Source organism: Geotrypetes seraphini, chromosome 1 (assembly GCF_902459505.1).
Source record: "Geotrypetes seraphini chromosome 1, aGeoSer1.1, whole genome shotgun sequence".
Taxonomy (NCBI): Eukaryota; Metazoa; Chordata; class Amphibia; order Gymnophiona; family Dermophiidae; genus Geotrypetes; species Geotrypetes seraphini.
Window position 1 is genome coordinate 477949906 of NC_047084.1, and position 7654 is coordinate 477957559.

Below are 7654 nucleotides of genomic sequence, written 5' to 3' on the forward strand. Positions count from 1 at the left end.
GGTTTTTTTCTTCTAAGACATATGTGATGTGAATTTTGTATCACTGTGGTGTGATTAGATAGTGGAGAGTATTTGAGAGATGTTTATAATGTTTATTCCTTCATTCCTCTAGGTTTCAATTTTATATATTTAACACTTTTTGAAGTAATTCTATAGTCATTCATGTGTGTATATGGCCTCATACATATATAAATGCTCTTACATAATAGACCACTTGCATAAATTACACGCTTTGGCATGATGGTTCATACTGTGTGTCGCCTGGCTGTCACCGCTAAGAACAATGCAGTGACCCAACACCAGGCGGCACTAAATACTAGGCCTGCCTCTCAATAGGGAGAATGCCCTACAGGCAGTGCTGGCTTGTTTGCCAAAGCACCTTTACAGACCACCCAGAAAAGCTTACAGAAGTCATTAAGGCAAGGTTTAATTGTTGAAACAAAAGTAGACTTTTATTATGCAGTCTTTGCAAAACAAATCAAGTTTTCCAGCAAGACAAAAATCAATCTCCAAATCAGAAAATATGCGGTGCAGAAGAATAAAATAATGCAGCACTTGAAACAAACACTAAAACAATAGGCAGGTATGGATAATGGCTGCCTGCTTGCATTCAGTGGATCTTTGGCTTTCTTCAACCTGGTGGGATGTCACACCCAGACTCTGCTTAGGCCTTGTTTCCAGGATATCAGGAGGCTCATAAGAGAGGAGAAAAATAACCTTGAGTAAGTTCCAAATACAAACACCACTTCACTGGTTCATTTATCAACACTGCTACATAAGTATTGCTTAGTTAAGTCCACACAGTGTGTAGGGTGCAGCATAGGTTTCACAGTTTAGGAAAGTCTTTCAATTAGTCCCAGCCAAAAAGAAGAAGAAAAAAAAAAACCATCCATGAAACAAAACACAGTTCAAGATAATTGTTCTCAGGTGAGAGCAATAAAGGTTTCCTGCACTATTCCTTTGCAATGAGGCAATCAAGAAGAGAAATAGAATCCCTTCTCCAAGAAAGAAAAAACAATAAGCAGGATTCATTCAGCTAATGTCCATATCTTCTTTCAGCTCACCTTGTGCAGGCACTGTTTCAAACACTTCCATACATTCCTCAGGAGCAGGCCAGGTTGACTGAGTGGGGAATCCAGTTTCCTCCAGTTCCATTAACTCCTCACCAGGACTGGATAATAATAACAGTTTATATACCGCAGGACCGTAAAGTGGATCTGGGCTGAGCTCTGTTCCACCTTCTGGTCAGCTCCTCTGGCACCTTCTGCTGGGCTGGTTTCCATCCACCTTCCTGAGCCTCCTCTTTCCCTGTCTGAGGCTCTGGCTTATATTGTGGCAAGCCACGCCCCAGGCTCTGAGGTATGGGAATGGGCCAGTACTGCCTTTGTCCATAATGAAAATAGCGGTCAGGAAACATATGCTGCTTAAAGGCAGTTTTAAAAGGTTTTATTCTTTGCCTGAAATAGGCTCCTTTTGCAGAGCCGCTTCTCTCATTCTGCACAGAGCTGGCCTCTAAGGTTTCTGTACTGGGATAGGCAGCCTCATAGCTAGGGAAATTCCTCTGATGGAATTTACTACACCTGAAATCTTGTTCTCCCTGCTTTTACCATGGGGTAAGTTGAAAGCAGTGCCAGACTTGCCACATGTGCTGGTGGATGTGGATGGAGTGGAGTTTGGATGGAGTTAGCCTGTATCCTATAGATAATTAACTATGAATATATTCTATGCATGTACATGTATAAAGTACCTACCTTCATGTACACCATCATACCTAAATTCAAACTGCATTGTCTGCCACATATTTTGGAATTTTTTCAAGGACAAGTAGGTGCTTTCATGTCTATAAACCCTCTATAAACTGAATTAAATGAAAAGTTTTCAACTGCTTCTTTAAGCAAGCAATATCTATATTCTGTACACACAAGGCCAGATTCACATGGTGCCCATATTTGGGCACTGGAAAAAAATCAGTGCCCAGCTCTACTTTATAAAGGTTTATCAGAAGGAGTTACTCTACACTGCATGACAAAAAATAATTGGTGCCAGTTTTAAAAAATGATTGGAGGTGCTAAACACAGCACAAATTATACATCATTGGACACAATAAATTAACTTGTACAACACTGCTGAGCACCCACAGATCTAGCACCTATTACAAGGATTATTCTAATAAAATTACCCCCCCCCCTTTACAAAGCCATATTAGGCTTTTTTTTATCACCAACCACAGTGATATTAGCTCCGACGCTCATATGAGTTTTGGAGCTAATACCGCCTTGGCCGGCAATAAGAAAACTTAACACGGCTTCATAAAAAGGGGGTGGGGGAAGGGCTAATCCTCATCACGTATAGAGTCAGAGTATGTATCTAGAATCAGGGAGGCTCTGTTTCCAAATACGAGAAATCCCACTGAGAGCAGAATGTTACTCCCCATTATACAAAATCATAATGAAGTTTTTAGCACCGGCCGTGGCAGTAACAGCTCTGAATTCCATGAGCATCGGCGCTGTTACCACCGTGGCCAGTGCTATAAACTGCGCTATGGTTTGTAAAAGGGAGGAAGTAATAAAGTGACATTTTTCTGTAGATTTTTGGACCATTTTGTCTTATTTATTTATTTTATTTTACAGGTTGGTGGTTTTTTAAAAAAAAATCTTTATTAAGTTTTCAAGACTAATACAAAGTGCAGGAAATTATCCAAACATTAATAAGCAAAATAAGCACTTATATTCAATCAATAACAATGCAGAAAAAATACCCCCTCCCTTCCAATACATTCAATCAAGGAATAAACAAAAGAGATATCCCCCCTCCCACCCTATCCTTGATGTGCATGGGAATAAACAAAAATTAAAGATAAAAGACTACTATAATGAAGTAATAAAAGACATCAACGAGTCCCAAACCAGTTTAAATAAATTGCTATGCCTCAACCTCTCAGCATTCATTTTCTCATACCTATAGCTTGAGCATAAACTTGCCCACCAAAAAGGAAAATTAAGGCGATCGTAATTTTTCCAATTTTACAGGTATTTGATATATAGCTAATTGAAAAATAGCATCAAAGCAGTTTACAATATAATTTTTTTTTTAATGGAACATAAGAGAGAAGAGAAAAAAAAACTTTTGGTTTTCTATTTTGCTTTATTTCCCTCCCTCCCTTTCTTCCTCTTCTGTCTTTTTCTTTTTCCTCCTCCTCTCCCCTTTTATCTAATCTAATCTAATCCTTAGGTTTGTATACCGCATCATCTCCATGTTCGTAGAGCTCGACACGGTTTACAGTAGGAGAAATAGGAAGGAACTACAACAGAGGGTTAGAGGTAGAAGTGTGAAGAAAATTTAGAGGACTTGGGATGCCAAGATATAAGAGTTTCCTTGATTCCTAAGTTGGAGGGAGACTTACATTTTTTGAGAAAAGCCAGGTTTTCAGATGTTTGCGGAAAACTTGGAGAGAGCTCAAGTTCCGAAGAGGAGAGGTAAGGTTGTTCCAGAGCTCAGTGATTTTGAAGTGGAGCACCTAACTGGGCCTCCGCGTGTGCGGATCGCTGGACTAGATGGACCTAGGTCTGATCCGGTGAGGGCGTTTCTTATGTTCTTATGTTCTAGCTTTCCTGTGTGGGAAATGCCTTTTAGCGAGGGGAAGGATAGTTTTAATTTGTGGAAGGATCTGGTGGTATTAGGGTTTGAGGAATTCCAAGAAAGAGGGATAAAGGGAGGGAGGATACCATATATGATTTTGAAAGTTAAACAGGCGCATTTATAGTGGACCCTGGCGATTATCGGAAGCCAGTGGAGCTTGGCCAGGAGCGGGGAGACATGGTCAAATTTACTTTTAGCGAAGATGAGCTTGGCCGCGGCATTCTGAAAATCATAAGTAAAGAACCAGGTTTTAAAAGACTTTTTGAAAAAGGAGAGTGTTGATTGTGGATTCCACAAATTAACCCCCTCCCCCCTTTTACAAAACTGTAGTATGGTTTTCAGTGCCAACTGCAGCGGTAACAGCTCTGACGCTCATAGAATCCCTATGAGCGTCAGATGTGTTCAGTGCTAAAAACCACACTACAGTTTTATTTTAAAAAGGGGGCGGGGCAGGTAAGTGCAACATATGAGAATGCAATTTCATGAATAATATCGAGTCTGATGCTAGAAGTGGGAAATTGCAATAAATGATGCTGGGGGGATCGTAGAGAACAGGTAGGCATGTATGGAACTAGACTAGAAATACAGTACTCCCCCAATATTGGCAGGGGTTCCATTCCAGGAACCCCTGCAAATTGTGAAAAACCGCAAATAGAGTTTTTTGCCTGTGAAAAGGCAGGAGAGGTAGGAGAGGGCAGCTGGAGCGCCGGCGAGTGAAGAAAATCACTCGCGGTATGCTCCGACCGCCTCATCCTGTTACCAAAGTAAGGCTACACCAATCAAGAGCTGCTTTGACACGCAGCTCCTGATTGGTGTAGCTCGACTTTAGTACAGGAAGAGGCAGTCGGAGAATACCGTGAATTAGTGAGTCTGCGAACCACAAATTTGCGGGGGAACACTGTATACCACCCCCTCCCCTTTTATAAAATACTAGTGTGGTTTTTAGTGCCGGCCGCAGCAGTTACAGCTCCGACGCTCATAAAATTCGTTTGAGCATCGGAGCTGTTACCACCATGGCTGGCGCTAAAAACTGCGATAGGGTTTTGTAAAAGGGGGAGGGGGGATAATCAGATGCGTTGGGTAGGAGACCTTTATAGACCATGAAAAACATTTTAAAGTGGATTCTAGCTGAAATGGGTAACATAATCACATTTGTAAGTTTTATGGAGTAATCTAACTGCAGTTGATTGGTTTGTTTTTTGTGGGGTTTTTTTTAAATGACTTCACTTCTGTAGCTTTTAATTAGCTACTGCATCAATATTCTGAACAGTTTAGCAGATTTCATGTTCCCACAGAATTGAGGTGACAACGTTGCTTAGAAAATATCTCGCCAAAGCAGTGAAAGCACCAGGAGGCATCTCTTCTATCTGGTGCTGTAGCCAGCCCCTCCCCCTCCTCCCCAGTGTTAAGCTTGCTTATGCTCATTCCCATATAGCAGAATTCTGTGCATGGAGCATTCAAAAGAGTCAGTATGTGTTTCATGACTTGGATGGTTTGTTGGTTCATTGTAGTAGAAACTGTAGTCCTGAAGGAGGTCACTCACAACCTAAATCGACCCACTATGAAAGAGGCTCCAGCAATAGTGGTGCTGATATTAAACCCGTATTAGGAAAACCCAAAACAATAGGTCATATACTATTAATTACAAAAAAAAGTCCCAATAGTATCGCTGAGAGATAGTGTGAGGAGCAGCGTCGGAGTTAACAGATAACAAAGAGAAAATAATAATTATTAATGTGATATGAGGATGTCAGTGTGGATTGTGAAATCAAGTAAAACGATAAATCATTCAATATTACAATCCATGTGAGGGCGCCCACCCAACACACCACACCATCATAGAAACCTCATTGTGTAATCATCAATGATACAGTGTAAAAAGTGTAAAAACACCAGTGTTATTCAAAATAATAATAATAATAGCTCTAACGCTGCCCCAACACAATCAGTCGAAAAGAGGAACTGCACAAACATGAAAATTGGGGCTCAGTGTGAGATGTCAAAAGTCCCAGAATAAAGCAAGGCAAACAAGCCTTAAGGGAACTGCGTGTGGCAAAGCTGCTTCAAAGTAAAAGGTTCAACTGAGCTTTGTCATTTTAATTGATTTCACAATCCACACTGAGATCCTCATATCACATTAATAATTATTATTTTCTCTTTGTTATCTGTTAATTCCGACGCTGCTCCCCACACTCTATCTCTCAGCGATACTATTGGGACTTTTTTTTTTTTAAGATTAAACCAGTGCCATTGGGGATTGGAATTTTTATTTTTTTATTTTTTATTTTATTTATTCAATTTTCTATACCGTTCTCCCAGGGGAGCTCAGAACAGTTTACATTCAGGTACTCAAGCATGTATCCGTGTCTGTCCCAGTGGGCTCACAATCTATCTAACATACCTGGGGCAATGGAGGGATTAAGTGACTTGCCCAAGGTCACAAGGAGTGGCGTGGGTTTGAACCCACAACTTCAGGGTGCTGAGGCTGTAGCTTTAACCACTGCGCCTTAGCTGAATGTTGAAGAGGATTTCCAGCTGTGTATAAGAGAATATTTCTGCACCTCAAATTCTGTGCCAAACATAGCATGTCCACCAGAGCGACCGCCAGCCACAAGTTGATTGCTTTAACTGTAAGTGCTTGAAAGAGGAGAGGGGAAGACCTACAGAGTTACAGTATTCCAAGTGAGAGATGACCAGAGAAAGTAAAAGGGGGCAAATACATGATATTGGAAGGTAAGGTTTGACAGAGCAAATAAGGTGGAGGCTTGAATTACTTTATCAATATGTGGTTTAAAGGTAAGTTTAGAGTTAATGATGATGCCTAATATATGAGTAGTATTAGAATATGGGATGGTATGACTGTTAATGATTGCAAGTAGGTACAGGGTGAAACTGAAAGAAGCCAAGAGAGAGATACGTTTGGCGAAGGCACAGGCGGAAGAACAAATGGCTAAAAATGTAAAAAAGGGAGATAAAAATTTTTTCAGATATATTAGTGAAAGGAGGAAGATAAAAAATGGAATTGCTAGGCTAAAAGATGCTGGGAACAAATATGTGGAGAGTGATGAGGAGAAAGCAAATATGCTAAACAAATACTTCTGTTCTGTGTTCACAGAAGAAAATCCTGGAGAAGGACCGAGATTGTCTGGCAAAGTTACACGAGAAAATGGAGTAGATTCTGCGCCGTTCACGGAGGAGGGTGTTTATGAGCAACTTGAAAAACTGAAGGTGGACAAAGCGATGGGACCAGACGGGATCCATCCTAGGATACTAAGGTTCTGGCGAGTCCTATTAAAGACTTGTTCAACAAATCTCTGGAGACGGGAGTGATTCCTGGGGATTGGAGGAGAGCGGATGTGGTCCCTATTCATAAAAGTGGTCACAGGGATGAAGCAGGAAACTACAGGCCGGTGAGCCTCACTTCAGTTGTTGGAAAAATAATGGAAGTGTTGCTGAAAGAAAGAATAGTGTATTTCCTTGAATCTAATGGGTTACAGGATCCGAGGCAACATGGCTTTACAAAAGGTAAATCGTGCCAAACGAACCTGATTGAATTTTTTGATTGGGTGACCAGAGAGCTGGATCGAGGACATATGCTAGATGTAATTTACTTGGATTTCAGCAAAGCCTTTGATACAGTTCCTCATAGGAGGCTGTTGAACAAACTTGAAGGGCTGAAGTTAGGACCCAAAGTGGTGAACTGGGTCAGAAACTGGCTGTCGGACACCAGAGGGTGGTGGTTAATGGAAGTCGCTCGAAGGAAGGAAAGGTGACTAGTGGAGTCCCTCAGGGTTCGGTGCTGGGGCCAATCCTGTTCAATATGTATGTAAGTGACATTGCTGAAGGGTTAGAAGGAAAAGTGTGCCTTTTTGCAGATGATACCAAGATTTGTAACAGAGTAGACACCGAAGAGGGAGTGGAGAATATGAAAAAGGATCTGCAAAAGTTAGAGGAATGGTCTAATGCCTGGCAACTAAAATTCAATGCAAAGAAATGCAGAGTAATGCATTTGGGG

General features: G+C 41.1%; 1 long non-coding RNA gene across 1 annotated transcript; it reads right to left on the bottom strand.

Annotated features, from left to right (window-relative positions):
* Positions 1-430: 430 nt before the first annotated feature.
* LOC117368435 lies at positions 431-1288 on the bottom strand. Its single transcript, XR_004540960.1, has 2 exons — positions 1065-1288; positions 431-693 (listed from the first exon to the last, which is right to left on the bottom strand). It is a non-coding gene; the product is annotated as an uncharacterized LOC117368435 (long non-coding RNA).
* Positions 1289-7654: the final 6366 nt, after the last annotated feature.